The sequence below is a fragment of the Schistocerca cancellata genome, chromosome 10 (assembly GCF_023864275.1).
Source record: "Schistocerca cancellata isolate TAMUIC-IGC-003103 chromosome 10, iqSchCanc2.1, whole genome shotgun sequence".
Lineage (NCBI taxonomy): Eukaryota > Metazoa > Arthropoda > Insecta > Orthoptera > Acrididae > Schistocerca > Schistocerca cancellata.
Window position 1 is genome coordinate 49,164,359 of NC_064635.1, and position 15,490 is coordinate 49,179,848.

Sequence of the window (15,490 nt, forward strand, 5' to 3'; positions counted from 1 at the left end):
TTGATGATAGTATCATGGATCACTTCTTCTACCCTTCTTGTAGACGGGTGTGACTTGGGCTTTTCCCAGGAACTGGGCACAGTTTTTTTGTTTCAGGGATCCATGATAGATTATAGTGAGAAGAGGGGCCAACTCAGCCACAAATTTGGTGTAGAATCTGACAGGGATTCCATCGGCCCCTGGAGCTTTGTTCAGTGTTAACGATTTCAGCTGTTTCTCAATGCCACTGACACTAATACTTATTTCATTCATCTTTTCAGTGGCATGAGGATTAAATTAGGGCAATTCTCCTGGGTTTTACTTTGTAAAGGAACATTTGAAAACAGAGTTAAGCATTTCAGCTTTTGCTTTGTTATCCTCTGTTTCAGTTCCTGTCTTATTCGCTAGGGACTGGACACCTACATCGGTGCCACTAACAGCCTTTACATACGACCAGAATTTCTTTGGATTTTATGAAATGTCTTGACAATATTCTACTATGGCAGAAATTGAAGTCATCACACATCTGTTGACAGCTAAACGTGTTTCATTCACCATGTATCTATACCCCTATGCTTTGTTTTACACATATTATGCAGTAATATTCTTGTCTTTTGAAGTTTTTTTTACAGTGATTGTATATATCATGGAGGTTCTCTCCCATTGTGACCTGTTCTTCTGGGTACATAACTATCCAGCGTGTGGTCAACTATTCTTTTAAACTTGAGCCAGAGTTCCTCTACATGCTCCTGACCTGTGCTGATACTAATTTTTTCATCTAGTTTACTGGACAGATGTACCTGTCTGCTTGTTGTTGTTGTGCTTTGTACTTTGGTGATCATTGTTGCCACAACTGCATCATGGTCACTGAAAGCGGTTTCAACATGGACATTCTCAAAGAGGTGAGGTCTATTTGTTGCCATTAGATCCAATAAATTTCCATCAAGCATAGGGTTCCTATCTATCTCTTCTAGGTAGTTTTCAGAGGAGGCATTTAGTAAATTTTCACAGGAGGTCTTATCATGCCCACCACTAACAAAACTAATTTTCCCAATTAATTGTTGGATGATTAAAGTCTCCACTGATGATTACAACAAGACTGAAAACTTACACATAAGTGAACTCTGGTTCTCTCTGAAGTCTTTGGTTACATCAGGAAATGAGTTTGGTAGGGGCAATAGAAGGATCCAATTATTTTGTGCCCACCCCTGATACCGAGTTTTGCCCAAACCATCTCACACACAGCTTCAGTTACTGTATTGATGGATCGGAGTTTTTTTTTCTACAGCGACAAATATACCATCTGCATGCTTTTCACGAGTGCTTCAAATTCTGGTACTTTGTTGCGAATGCTTCGGCAGTTTACCATTAGGATTTTAATACTCTCACTTGTGGATGACATTTATTTCAATCTTACACTGATACTTCTGGGTTTCCTGCCACTATTGTTATCTGGATTGGATGGAGAGTTGCCGAACCTAAAAAACCATTGTGTGCAACCAACACACAGTCAGCTACCTGACTAGCAGCCTCTGATGTGTAGTGCACACCTGAACTAGTAAGGGTGACCCTACAGTTCTCAACCCTATGGCACAGGTCCAGAAAGTTTCAGCCCAGCTTGTCAGAGCTTTTGAAGTCTCTGGTTCAGTCCTTCCATTCAACTAAGAACCAAAGGGCCATGATCAGTTCTGGGGACAATGCTGCAAATTGTGAGCTTCGTTTGAACTCTATGTGCAAGACTGGTCCTCTAAACCTTCTCGGCCAGCAGCTGGAATGACCTAAGAATCACTTCGGAGCCCAGATGAAAGGCATCATTTGTTCCAATGTGCACCACAATCTGCAGTTGGTTGCACCCTGTTTCGTCAATGGCTGCTGGAATAGTCTTTTTCAATATGTTGAGTAAGGTCCACAGGCATACACACTGAGTGCACCTGGTGTTCTTTCCTGATTCTTGCTGTCAGCTCCTTAAGGTGTATCATCATTCGCCATACGTTTGAGCTGCTGGCGATTGTTAGACCCCCTACCCTTTTGTGTTTGCCGCCTCCTGACACTGGACAAAACAGGTTTCCCCACAACAGGTGAAGTGAGTCCCACAGGGTCAGTTTCAGTGAAAGACAACACCTCAAACTTGTTGCTTAGGGTCCCCATCAATCCTGTACAGAATGCCTAGATCTACCATTGATGTGCCACTTGCCGTCATGTGGACAGGTAACGATAGATCCACACTTTCTGCAGAGCAGACAGAATCCACAGAAGTGTATAGTACTTGAGGTACCTCTGGTACAGGTAACACAGGTACACAACTCTCAGGAGCTCTTCCAGCACATTGATTCGTAGCAGCTGTCAATCGTTTGACAGTAGTGAGGGTGACTGTCAGCTGCTTATGAATGGCAACCAACTCATCCCGTGTACAAGAACAGCATTCGTAGTGGGGTTGCATTTTGCCTGGTGCAGTGTATAACAAGGCAGTGAACAAAGGATTTTAAATTAAACCTGCTGACTACCTTTCAATCTGTAGAGCTAAAAAGTTGCCAGTTCCCTATAAGCAGATACACAAAACGAGATTTCTATTAAGGCAACACAGAAATTGGTGGTACAAATTACTAGTTTCCTAAGATGTTTTGGTGTTAATTATAGTTGTTAGCAAATTCAAAAACCCAGTTAATTTAAAATAAATTTACGAAAATTCTCAAAAACACATGCTTACTTGCATTGGTGTAGAATGAAATTCAGGGATGATGTACACTTTGGCTGAACTGTGAACCACTAATGCTGATTTGTTACAAATTAAATTGTGTGTCCAAACCACTCGTACCACTAACTTAGGAAAATATAGTTCGTAAGCGTCTGAAACTAACCTATTTCTCATGTAATCGTACAATGAAATTAGAGAGATTGTTTTGAATGAGGATAGGCCTACTGTCCTTAAAAATTTTGAAAGAGCACAATTTAGTTTAAGCCTACAATTGGCAGTAACAATACTACTTTACTGCAACACCCATGAATATTGGAAATTTCGCAATACAAATGGGTAATGATACAATCAATGAAAGATTATGCAGAAGTGACACTAACAGTAAAATATGCAAATATAGAACTTTAAATTGACACATCTTGTACAAGTGTTCTCACACAAGGGAAAATTCAGAAGTCTGTTTTTATATATAAGCAAACTTGCGTATTGCACAGATTTTTTACTTAGCTAATTCAATGCACACTTCTACACTGGTGTGCCAAAAAAGAACACTGCAGCATAAGTTTATCCCAATCAAAATTGCTAAAATGTGCAACACCGACAAAGTAAGTCTTCTGCCTGTTGCAGCTAACAATGTGATACTGCATATATGAAACGGCCAAGTCATTTAAATGTGTTCAAAATCACTAACTTTAGTTTTCTGCTTTTCATATTATCACCTTGTTGTCACTCAATCTTTGGAATGTGTAAAGTACAACTCTGGCAATGGAAACTTGTAAAATTCAGTTTTAAGCTGAACAGCAACTCCACAACAAGATGAGTGACACAAACAAAATGATAAAAGACCTGGTTTGCTAGCTAGAATTTATGTCTGAAAAGGAGTGAGAGTAAAATATGTGGGAAATTAATTTGACTAATTTATCATTCAAACATACAAGAAAGAAAAAGTACATAAGAAAGCAATTCAAAAGAAGTCAAGAAAGGGCAAGATGGGACTTACCAGTGAAATGTCAGAACAAGGTTTCCAATAACCTCTATTAAGTTGTAACAGCAGAGTTATCAATGATACATGTCAGATAATGGGAGAAGAATCTTACAGGAGGCAGATATAAACAGAGAATAAAAGAAAAAAAGGATGTAAATGGTGTTTGAGGGAAACAAAAGACGGGAGAGGCAAATATTTCCTGAGGTCTTGCAAGCGACAACAAACTGGCGGGTGCAGCCTCAACAATAATCTATCCTGTTCTTGTGAACTTGACCTGTGATGTAATGCTGACTCTTGTGCAGTTCATAGAAAAAATAACTATGTGGAGAACAGAGGGGATATATTTAAAATGTTAGCAAAAGAAGGAATTAACAAGCAAGTGAAATAATTAGTTTTTATTGGATATATTATTCATAACTTTATCACAATATTCTAACAAAATTAATATCGGAAGATTTGAGAATGTGCACACTTCTGAAAACCATAATACTTCAAACATTCTGATTAATTTACAACAGAAAGCCATCTTCATTATTACTAATTAATATGTTTTAGACTTATCACAAACTAATTGCTATAAACAGATCTAGGGTAATCATAACCGTCCACAATATGACTTCTCATAATGAAAACCTTCAGCACCTTGCTATCTTGCTCGTTGTAGCACTGTCTTCAAGAGGAATGGTTATTCTGCCGGTGAAATTAAATCAGTATTGTCCAAGAAAGTAAGACACGATGCCAGCCATATACAAGAAGAGGACCAACACATAGCGCGGCTTCCTTTTTGCGGTGCTATAACGAGCAAGATAGCCAGAGTCCTGAAGAGGCAAGGAATAAAACAAGTTTTCCGACCACCTAGGAAAATTAAGGAAATGTTGAGATCAGTCAAAGATAGTCTTGGCTTAAGAGTGCCGGAAATTTATACTATTCCTTGCGAATGCGGCAAGAATTACGTGGGCCAGTCTGTAAGAACCGTTGCCGACCGCTGCATCGAGCACCAGCGCCACCTAAAATACAGGTATTTGGAAAAATCAGCAGTGGCTGAACATAGCCTGCTTAACAAGCATAAGATTTTATTTGAAGAAACCAGAGTAATAGCCCACACATCGAATTACTGGGGCTCTGTGATTCGGGAAGCAGTCAAAATTAGACTTAGCGATAATAACTTTAACGGAGACAACGGCTATGCACTTAGCAATGCTTGGAAGAGTGCACTGGATAAAGAAAAATCGCAGAGAAAAACTTCCCGCACTTTACCTCCTGATTCAAGGCATGGCACAGCAAGCAACGCACGATAGAAACTACATCTATGGAAGTAGAGGGCACCACTTCACTACGCACCATATCGCTGTTGCTATGACGTATTCCAGCCAATCAGAAGTCGTCCTTGGCATATAAAAGTGGGAACCTCGCTAGTTCACGACAGTCAGTTTCTAGCCCTGACGACGACCATGGAGGTAGTGGTCAAAAGCTTGGAGTTTTATCCTGAATTGACACAGCATGTACACAGACAGATTTTTATTCAAGAAATATGTCGCGAAAGACTTCGTAGCCAAATTTACATTATTGCATGTTACATCAATAAAGGCACTACTAGGTGACTATGATTTGGTGTATTATTGCCAACATCCAACTGAAGAATCACAAAATAAATAAGAATAAGAGAACAAACAATTTTTAGCCCATGAATATTCAAAATAAAAAGTTTTATAGCAACCTTTCCTTTCTATAATGTCATTGGTATTCCAACCTGGGCTTTCCATAGTTTGAGTTCTTAACAAAATTATACCAAAATACCTAAAGCAGAAGTACGTGTTACGATGGTTGGCTGTGATATCACTAACTACTTAATCCTTGAGTGGGTGCACTGTTTTTACCACATGAGGGGAACATGATGTACTTTGTATATGTGAAGGATAGTGGTCTTCATGGTGCTACAGTAATGAGCAAAATCAGAGTTTTACCTTAGTTTAAGTAAACAACAAAAAAATAAACCTACATTCTATGAGCTAAATCACTGCTTAATTAAACTAAAATACAAAGCTGTCATCATTTCACTCTGCTGCCATGCACAAGTGTTACAGTAATGACCCACCCTAGTCATTAAAACACGTAGTTGCATCAGGTCCCAACCAAACACTTATTCGATTACAAATTCCTCAATGTGAGATTGTGCCACCTGCTTTAGAACCTACGTCATTTTCTTGCATGGATCATAATTTTTTTTTTCTCACCTAGCTTGCCGTTTATTGTATATTATTGCTGCTCACTTGGACATATGACAGCATGACTTAGCAGTGTTATCTGAAGCAATAATGAAGGAATAGATAATGGGCTCTCAATTGTAAAACAGCAATGGAGTAGTACAAGACAATGTTATTGTGAATGGCGCCCCTTATATGTAGGCACGCCTGCTTGAGGGTTAAACCTCAACAACAGAGCAATCTTTTGTTTATATGCAAACTGAGCAGTTGTCAGATACCAGACAGTGTTATTGCACCAACTTTTGGAATGTACGTCAGTACACATTCCTATTCCATTTATGTATAGTCAACAATGTTTCACCATATACTTCAAAATGTGGTGCATTACAAATAATTACTAAATTAATATATACATCTTGGCAAAAAGGTATATGAAGAGATTTGTTAAATACAGGACAAAAGTCTTACAAAAATTGGCCATTCACATATGAAATTATTTTGTTTCTCATTCATGACTATTTTCATTGAGAAAATCCATACACTTATTATATCTGATTTAAGAATGGTCAATGTGAACACACAAACAAAGCTAATATGCAGACTTTCACAGATGGTTATGTACACGAAGTTTGAAACAAATTTATGGTCAACGATTTCTAATACAAGATCCTCCCAAATAAAATCTGTGGGCTCTAAAACACATCAAATGTTTACATATTCACTTCTGACATCCATAGACAATAGCAAGACATTTTAAAATACACTGAGTACTGACAGTGTTATGTCAGATGGACCTTGCACACAATGGAACAACATGTTTGAACACCAAGTGTTTGTGACTATGCTACCTAGAGAAATTAGCTACCCAGTTGAACATGCATGGACATATAATTGCATTTAATGACACTTATAATGAAGCCTAATGGTTTCTAGAAACTGTAACAGAAGAAGTTATTTATATAGAAATATATAACCATCAATAAAGACAATGGTTTGCAGCTAAATACACCATGGACACAGCCACCGTAAGGTTACAACAGGTGTGGCAGGCACAGGATAAAAACAATGCCTTGTATGATGATGAACTGAGTATTTGTGATGTGACATCTGATGCGATGGCTATACAAAACAAGGCAAGCAACCTCACAGCCAGTTGCCATTTAACAATGGCTGAGGAGTACTGTTGAAAGCTCGTGGATGTACAGGCACTTGGTGCTGCTGGAAGCATGAGAAGATATTGCAGCGAGATCGTGCATTCGTAGAAAATTCTGATAAATGTGTGACCAATTTAACAGCACAAACATCACAGATAGCTGTGTATCCCTTTTCCAAACACACTAGTAATCATATGAAATGCTGAGAGATTCCAGACTTTGAGTATGATGTACACAAATATGAACAGCTTGTATTAGCTTGCTAGATACAGCATAAGTAAGAATTTCTTTTCTCTGACGTAATTTTTACATTCTTACTGTTCCAAAAACAGGATATTTAGAGGTTCAAGCACAGGTAGACAAAGATGACGACGTGAGTTGGCTTATGACTTGTTGAAGGGATTTTGAAACATCCAAAAACTTTTCAAAGTAAAGAAGTAATACCCTTCCCTAAATGTGTGTCCAACATCTCATCCAATGCATCATCTCATCTGGTTTCAATTTTTGAACCAACTGGAGTATGTTAGTACATAAGGCCCACCTAGAACTGGATTTTAAACTAAATGAATACATGTGATTCCACGACATGTTATGATGCATGGACTGTCACAAGAAATGACTGGTAACTTAAGAAATTCTCAATTGGAATTTTTGCTCTTCACATATTAGGGCTATAACAAAGTAGTCACCAAAGCTCCCTTAAAAAATGCATACAACAGACCTAATATCAGACAACAGGCAAGTGTTCTGATGTTTTGTTCATCATACTAAACTTGTGAGAGGCTGTGGCTGAAATTATCAGAAAGATAGAAGCATGTTTCCTGCATCAATTGATTCTATTATAATCTATACAACACATACACACAAAACAATGATAAACACACAGTATACTTTAGCCAGCATACCTTATGTACAGAAAAAAACTTTAGCTAATAGCTAGTGGCTATGTTGCTTGCTCTCTACTTTCTTGTGGTACTCTAGATGCAGAGGCATATAATTTAGAAGCAGAGGCACATATTTCATGGGTGTTCACAGAAAAAGTGATACAGTATATCAATATTTAAAACTGAATTATACAAAACAGACAATGCAATTTATTTTATCATAAAAAAACCTCATTATCAGGGTTACAGCTTCTATGTATGAAATGTTAAAAACAGTTCAGTTTAATTACTGTAAAAATTATTAACACCGACATGTAGTTTATTGTGAAAATTTTGAACACTGACAAGATTGCCTAGACATCAAGAGCAGCATCTCATGAGTTTCCATAATTCAAATAAAAAAAATTATTTCATTCTAACAAATGAAAAATTACACAAACAGGTGCCTGGTTTGAGACACACACTTCCATGTTCAGACAACAGGTTACTGCTTCCATGCTGCTTCTGCAATCTGCCACTGACAATACTCAGAGCCGAATGATGTGATGATGGTACAATTTTCCAGTGCTGTACATCAAGGAGATAAATCCTCCAGCCTCTGTGAAAATGTCTTTAAACCACATACCTAACAGCATATAAAAGCGGCAACTTGAAAAATGTCTAGTAAACCTCTAGTTTTATATATCACAGTATGCAGTTCAGTTCCAGTGGTCTTCGACTGTACCAAACTTAAATACAAGGGAGCCAATGAAAATAAATGCATTCTGAAGAAAAAGACCAACACCTGGATATGACCTTTCTTGGCCTGAAAATCAATAAAAAAACATTGTTACAACAAAATAAAAATTATACAATTGCTTTATCAATCTTCACAAAACCACTGTCATAAAATATAATCATGAGTCAAAATAAAATTAATATGTATTTCTATTGGCAAAAGTGTGATTTGAAATTTAAATATAAAAATATATACATATACATTACTGTTGACAAGTTACACTTTCAAGTCACATTAATGAACCACCGACAGGCAGCAGGTGACAACACCAGCTGTGGATTGTGTATAAAGGGGCACACACAAGACAGTACAGTTGGAAACAGAGTGATTTATCTGACATCCAAAAGGGTACGATCGTTGGCATTTGGGCCAAAGGTGGAAGCACTTCTGATATAGCTATGTTTATTAACTGTTCTCATGTCGCTGTAACTAAATAGCATTGTGCACGGCAAAATGACACTATCCAAAAGTGGCACTGACGCAGCTATGACGCACCATGGGCCATAGACAGGTGACTACAGCCGCAGAAATGTGTACGAGTGAATAGCATGCAACTGTTGAGCAGCTGACCACCCAGATGAACCGAGGGGCTACCAACTGTCTCTCCTCACTGACCATTCTGCAAATGTTGATGCATATGAGCATCTGCAGCAAGTGCCTGGTTCTTGCACCCATGCTGACTGCTGTTCATTGACAATGAAGGCTGGATTTTGCATGCCAGTACTGCAACTGAAGTCCACTGCATGGCAACAGGTGGCCTCGTCAGATGACTCGTGTTTTATGATCCGTTGGATAGAAAGCAAATACTCTGCAATGATCATTAGAGCAGGGAGCATTATGGTCTGGGAAACATTTTCATGTCATTCCTTGGGTGATATCATCATTCTGAATTGCACACTGGAGCAACACAAGTATGAAATTGTCCACCCATGAAAGCAATATGTTTTTCCTCGCCACAAGTGCTCCTACCACCAGGACAATTCACATGTACGTGTGTTGTTCGAAGAGCTCCGGGATGAGTGTACTGTATTCGTCTGTCCACCAAACTTTCCAGATGTAAACCCAACCGAGAATCCGTGGGACCACCTCGATGGCTCCACATCCCTGTTAGTACCTTCCAGAACCTCAGACCCCGCTTGCATATCTGGCAGCTGTCTGCACTGCAAAATATGATTATTCAGCCTATTGACAGGTGGTCATATTAACGTGACTGGTCAACATTTGTTCGAGGTGGACTAGTTTCAGTTGCTTGACATCACTCCTAATGCAAATGATATTCCTTTCACTTTATTTCTTTTCCTCTACCAATTCATATACCACAAGTACACAAAGTACAAAAATCCTTTTACATTCTGTGCTTTCATAATCCTTATTGATCAGTATGACAGACTTGGCTGACAACAGAAAAGTTAATATTTTACAAAAAAACAATTTTATTTAACGAAATTTTCAAAATGTAAAATTCTTTGATACTAGTTGAACTTAAAAATCCAGCTACAGAAGTAAGTGCTTGTTTTATGACTGACATACCTATACCTCATATGAAAACTATATTTCTCTAATATGCCCTCTTCCAGAATTTCGTAATTCAATAAATTAGTAAAAGAAGTTGTTGCAGTTATTCAAATTCTAGAATGTAAATCTTTCAAAAATCAAATTTTACTGTCTTGTAGCCCTAATTTTGTCTCTATTCAAATCTATACATTCTTATCAGAAAAAAAACATATTAGTTAAATCTCAAATATAAAATTTTTGTTTCTAGACTGTTCTTGACGAGCTTTATCAGAAAATGCAGGAAAAACTGCACACATCCAAAGACTCCTTACTCCTGAAAACATAACCTAATATTAATACCATTTGATTTGAAGAATACACAGCTGATCAAAATAACTTCATTACCAATTGCGAATAACTACCTATCATTCATATCTTTTGTATTGTCACTGAATATGTAATTGGTTTTTATTTCAATATTTCATACACATCATCTTACAAGATTCTTTCAGTAGGTGCAGTGGGCCATGCCACAGTAAGTCCTTGCTGATCATTCTTTCACAAATGTTGCTAGAGTCACTGTTCTGTCTGATATCTTCAAAAACAGTACCGTCATACTAGAAACAGGCTGCATTTTGTGAAGTATTTAAAAAATGCTCCATTATTCTGTAAAATTGAAAGATTCTGCTAAAAGAACACTGATCATCAATATTGCATTTTACAAAAATAAATGTGCATTGACAGTATTGTCTTGGTTCTTCATAACTGTTTCAAGTACTTATTTGTTCACAGCCCTCGTAAATGCACCTTTAAGGATGCTTCTATCTCCTTGTAAGTCACAAGTCAGTCATGCTGGACACACCATAAATGCTTTCTTTTTTTCTTTTAAACAACAAACAATTTTGACTGACCTCCATGAAATTAATCTCCGACTTTCTAAAGAAATTCTGCAAATGAACTGTAACCACATGACTGACAGCCAAGAGTTGAAGGAAATGGTCGGTGGCGCATTGTTGTCAAGTTAGCCCTGTTCAAAAATTATAAGAAATCATCTAATGAAAGAAAATCTTCATGACATTACCAGTTTATCACAACACTGCTACTTTAAACAATCCCAGTGAACAGACTAGTTGGTCAATTACTGAGCTGCCATTTTTAAAAGTAAGAAAGCATTTTAAAATCTTATCAAGATCTGAAGGATATTGGTGAAGCTTTGACAGTACTTCAACAATATTAGGAAAAGCATAGACTGCTCTCACCATACAGATGACAATTCCAAGTGCACACAGGCACACCAAAAAGACCAGTACACATTCAGCTTTCAGCCAAAACCTTCTTCAGAAAAAGGTGGGCAGGCACACGCACAACCCCCCCCCCTCCTCCCCAACCCCCCCCCCCAAACACACACAAAAAGCACACTCACCTCAAGCACATATGACCACCATCTGTAGCAGTCCCAACTGAAACATGTTCTGGTTAGAGCTGCCAGAGATAGTGACCACATTTGTGTGACATGTGCTTGCTTAAATGAATGTGTGTGTGTTCTCTTTCCTGACAACTTGCCGCAATCACACGGAATCTTGTAGACACCTGATTTATGTAGGCCCAGGTCATCCTTAACGGATCCCACCAGTGACGATATTTTCGGAGGAGGGCGAAAGATGACTCTAACTTGATGCTTCCTCAATATTCTACCTATCTGTGACGAGATGTTCCCAATAAAAGGTCGATAAGCCATTGACCTGAAGACCTCTTCTTCTTTCTTGTTGTGTCATTTGTAGGACTGCATAGCTCTGTTCACTTGCTTAGTTGAAAAGCCATTCATCATGAATACTTTTTGCAGGTGTTTCAGTTCCACTTGAAGACTGTTGACGTCAGAAATAGTATGGGCATGGTGGATTAAGGTTTTAAGGACACCCATTGTTTGTGCTGGATGATGGCAACTGGTAGCTTGCAGATACAAATCTGTATGGGTCGGTTTTCTATCCACCGAATGACCAAGTGTGCCATCATTCTTGCGTCATACCAGAACATCTAAAAATGGCAAACAACCATATTTTTCAGTTTCCATAGTAAACTTAATATTTTCATGTATGGAATTCATATGATGTAAAAATTCGTGGAGACAGTCCACGCCATGAGGCCATACTATAAAGGTGTCATCCACATAATGCCAAAACACTGTCGGTTTAAAAGTGGCAGAGTTGAGAGCTCTCTCTTCAAAACCTTCCATAAAAAGATTTGCCAGCAGGGGAGACAAAGGACTCCCCATGATGACACCGTCAGATTGTTCATAAAATTCATTGTTGAATGTAAAATATGTAGAAGAGAGAGTATGCTCAAACAACGTTGCAATATCTGCATCAAACATATTACCATCAGGTGTAATGAATCTAGAAGAGGCACCTTGGTAAAGAGAGAAACCACGTCAAGGCTGACCAGCAAGTCGTTGCTTTGCAGCTGTAAAGACTGAATATGGCTGATAAAATCACTAGAGTTTTTTATGTGATGAGGGCATTTGCCTATAACTAGTTTAAGCAGTGATGCCAGAAATTTTTCTATGTTGTAGGTGGCTGCCCCAATGTTGCTCATGACTAGACGCAATGGTACATTTTCCTTACAGATCTTTGGCAGTCCATATAGCCTGGGAGGAACCGCACTATTTGGTTTCAATCTCTTGATGACCTCCTTTGATAGAGAACTATTTGACAAGAGTTCTGCTGTTTTTCGCATAACTCGGTTCGTGGGGTCCTTATCAATTTTGTGATAGGTGAAATCACATAATACAACATTGATCTTATTGATGTAATCATCCTTTGTCGTAAGAACCGTAGAATTTCCTTTGTTCGATTTTAAGACAACTGTATCCATATCTGCTCTTAAATTACGGAGATCTCTCCTTTCCATAGGTGAGATATTACTCTTCATAGGTGCACCTCTAGTCAGCACACGACAAGACTCATGTCAGACATCCTCTGCTTTATCTGTATCAAGATGGCATGTAGCTTCTTCAATGGCACTGACGAAGTCTACAAATGATGGTGAAACAGGTGTGGGGGCAAAATTCAGACCTTTTTCTAACACAGACATAGTCGCATAATCAAAATCTTTCTCTGTCAAATTAACAACAGATCCTCAAGGAGCCTCCTGTTGTAGAGAAACTTTGTAGTCAACGTAGTTATCAGTATAAAGATGAAGATCGATCTGATAACGAAATGCCAAGTTTTCACCGCGGAGGGCGCCAGGCGCATCGCACGGAGTTGTGAACGCACATGCTAAACAGTACATGCGCAGCGCATGGAGTTGTGAACGCACACGCTAAACAGTACATGCGCAGCGCATGCGCAGCGCATGCGCAATGCAGCCCCCTTTGGCTTTAAATAGCAGAGCTCAGCGCGTATTCGCCAGTACTTCTACAGCTGTACTCACCTGAAGATGGCCAAAAGACTTTGTGCCGAAATATTGTGGCAAGATGTTACTGACTTATGGCAGTTCTTGTTGTGACTTGGCAAGACAGCCAAGCCACTAGGAAGTGAAGCCGAAAGGCACGCGTTTAAGCTCACGCAGGCTGGCGTGAGGTCTGGAACAGTTAAAGGATTTGAGTCTAGCATATAAAGTACGTAGCTGTTGGAATACTTAACTTTAATCCATAATTGGTGAACATCGGTCTGACGGTACATGCATCACAAGATAAATAGCAATTGATAATGGCACCTTGCTAGGTCGTAGCAAATGACGTAGCTGAAGGCTATGCTAACTATCGTCTCGGCAAATGAGAGCGTAATTTGTCAGTGAACCATTGCTAGCAAAGTCGGCTGTACAACTGGGGTGAGTGCTAGGAAGTCTCTCTAGACCTGCCGTGTGGCGGCGCTCGGTCTGCAATCACTGATAGTGGCGACATACGGGTCCGACGTATACTAATGGACCGCGGCCGATTTAAAGGCTACCACCTAGCAAGTGTGGTGTCTGGCGGTGACACCACAGTTCTCCTGTGTTTTTATGGAACTTTTTGTTTCTGTTCAGAAGCATGTGCAGCTTCCAGACACATGGAATAGTTTTACTTTGAATCAGGGCTTTCAGGACATTATGAGTAAACCGCAAGGTGGGTTTCACATGACAAATGTTTTCAGAATCCATACTGGCTGTCAGCCATTTTGCTCAAGGTACCTCTTTATGTTTGAGTCTAGATCAAGTCCCAACATTCTGCTACATATGGATGTTACTGGTATTGGACAGCTCTGAGTATCATTTCTATTGCTCTCCTTGTAGACAAATGTGACCTCTGCTTTCTTCAAACTACTGGGTACAGATTTTTGTTTGAGGGATCTACACTATGGTATGGTTACAGGAGGCGTTAACTTAGCTGCAAATTGAGTATACAATTTGACAGAAATTCCCATGGGCCCTGTTCGGTTTTATATACTTCAGCTGTTTCTCGATGCCATTGACATTAATACCTATTTCACTTATCTTTGCAGTGGAGTTAATATTAAACTGGGCTATTAATCCTGGGTTTTGCTTTGTAAAGGAACACTTTAAAATAGGTTTCAGCATTCTGCTTTTGCTTTGTTACCTTCAATTTCTATTTCTGTGTCATCTATGAGTCCTGCACACTAAATTTGGTGCCCCTGACAGCCTTTACATATGTTGTCTCAGTAACCTCCATGTTCCTCTACTCTATTCCGCTTCACTAACTCCTGCCTATATATCAACATAGCACCAAAGTTATTGTCTTGTCCCTAGCGAGTGAGACAGGACCTGAAATTATGGATAGCAAAGCAAAACCTGAAATCCTTAAATCTGTTTGTAAATGCTCCTTTATAAATGAAAGTCAGGGAGAACTGTCCCAATTTAATCCTCATACCAATGTAAAGATAAGTGATGCAAATATTAATTTCAGTGGGGTTGAGAAGCAGCTGAAATCATTAAAATTGAACAAAGCTCAGAGGTGTATTGGAATCCTTATTAGATTCTGTATTGAATTTGTGGCCTAGTTAGCCCCTCTTCTAACTAAAACATATTATAGATCGCTTAAACAAAAAACCGTTCCCAGTAGGTGGAAGAAAGCACAGATAACCCCATATATAAAAAGGGCAATAGATGCAATCCACAAAACTGTTGTCTAATATCCTTGACACTAATTTGTTGTAGAATATTAGGACATATTTAGAGTTGAAACATAGTCAGGTAGGCCTGTATTGAATGGAATGACCTCCTTGGCAACCAGCATGGATTCTGAAAACATCGACCATGTGAAACCCAAGTTGCACTTTCCTCAACTGACACACTTACAGCATTGGGTCAAGGCAGTCAGGTA

The 15,490-nt window shown here is 38.8% G+C and overlaps 1 protein-coding gene and 1 long non-coding RNA gene across 7 annotated transcripts in view; one reads left to right on the forward strand and one right to left on the reverse strand.

Annotated features, from left to right (window-relative positions):
• Positions 1-15,490, forward strand: part of LOC126106301 (uncharacterized) — a 568,942-nt gene that overhangs the window by 222,915 nt on the left and 330,537 nt on the right. The window lies entirely within an intron of this gene.
• The window catches only part of LOC126106298 (transmembrane protein 50B), a 596,676-nt gene that overhangs the window by 220,332 nt on the left and 360,854 nt on the right, over positions 1-15,490 (reverse strand). The window contains exon 5 of one of the 5 annotated variants that reach the window (XR_007523322.1): positions 7,565-7,738. The exons of 2 other annotated variants lie outside the window; for them this stretch is intronic. The gene's annotated coding sequence lies outside the window, so the exon portion shown is untranslated. Of the gene's footprint in view, positions 1-7,564; positions 7,739-8,018; positions 8,132-8,551; positions 8,571-15,490 lie in introns of those variants that run through there. 2 more of the 5 variants (XR_007523324.1, XM_049912519.1) reach the window with 2 other exon arrangements.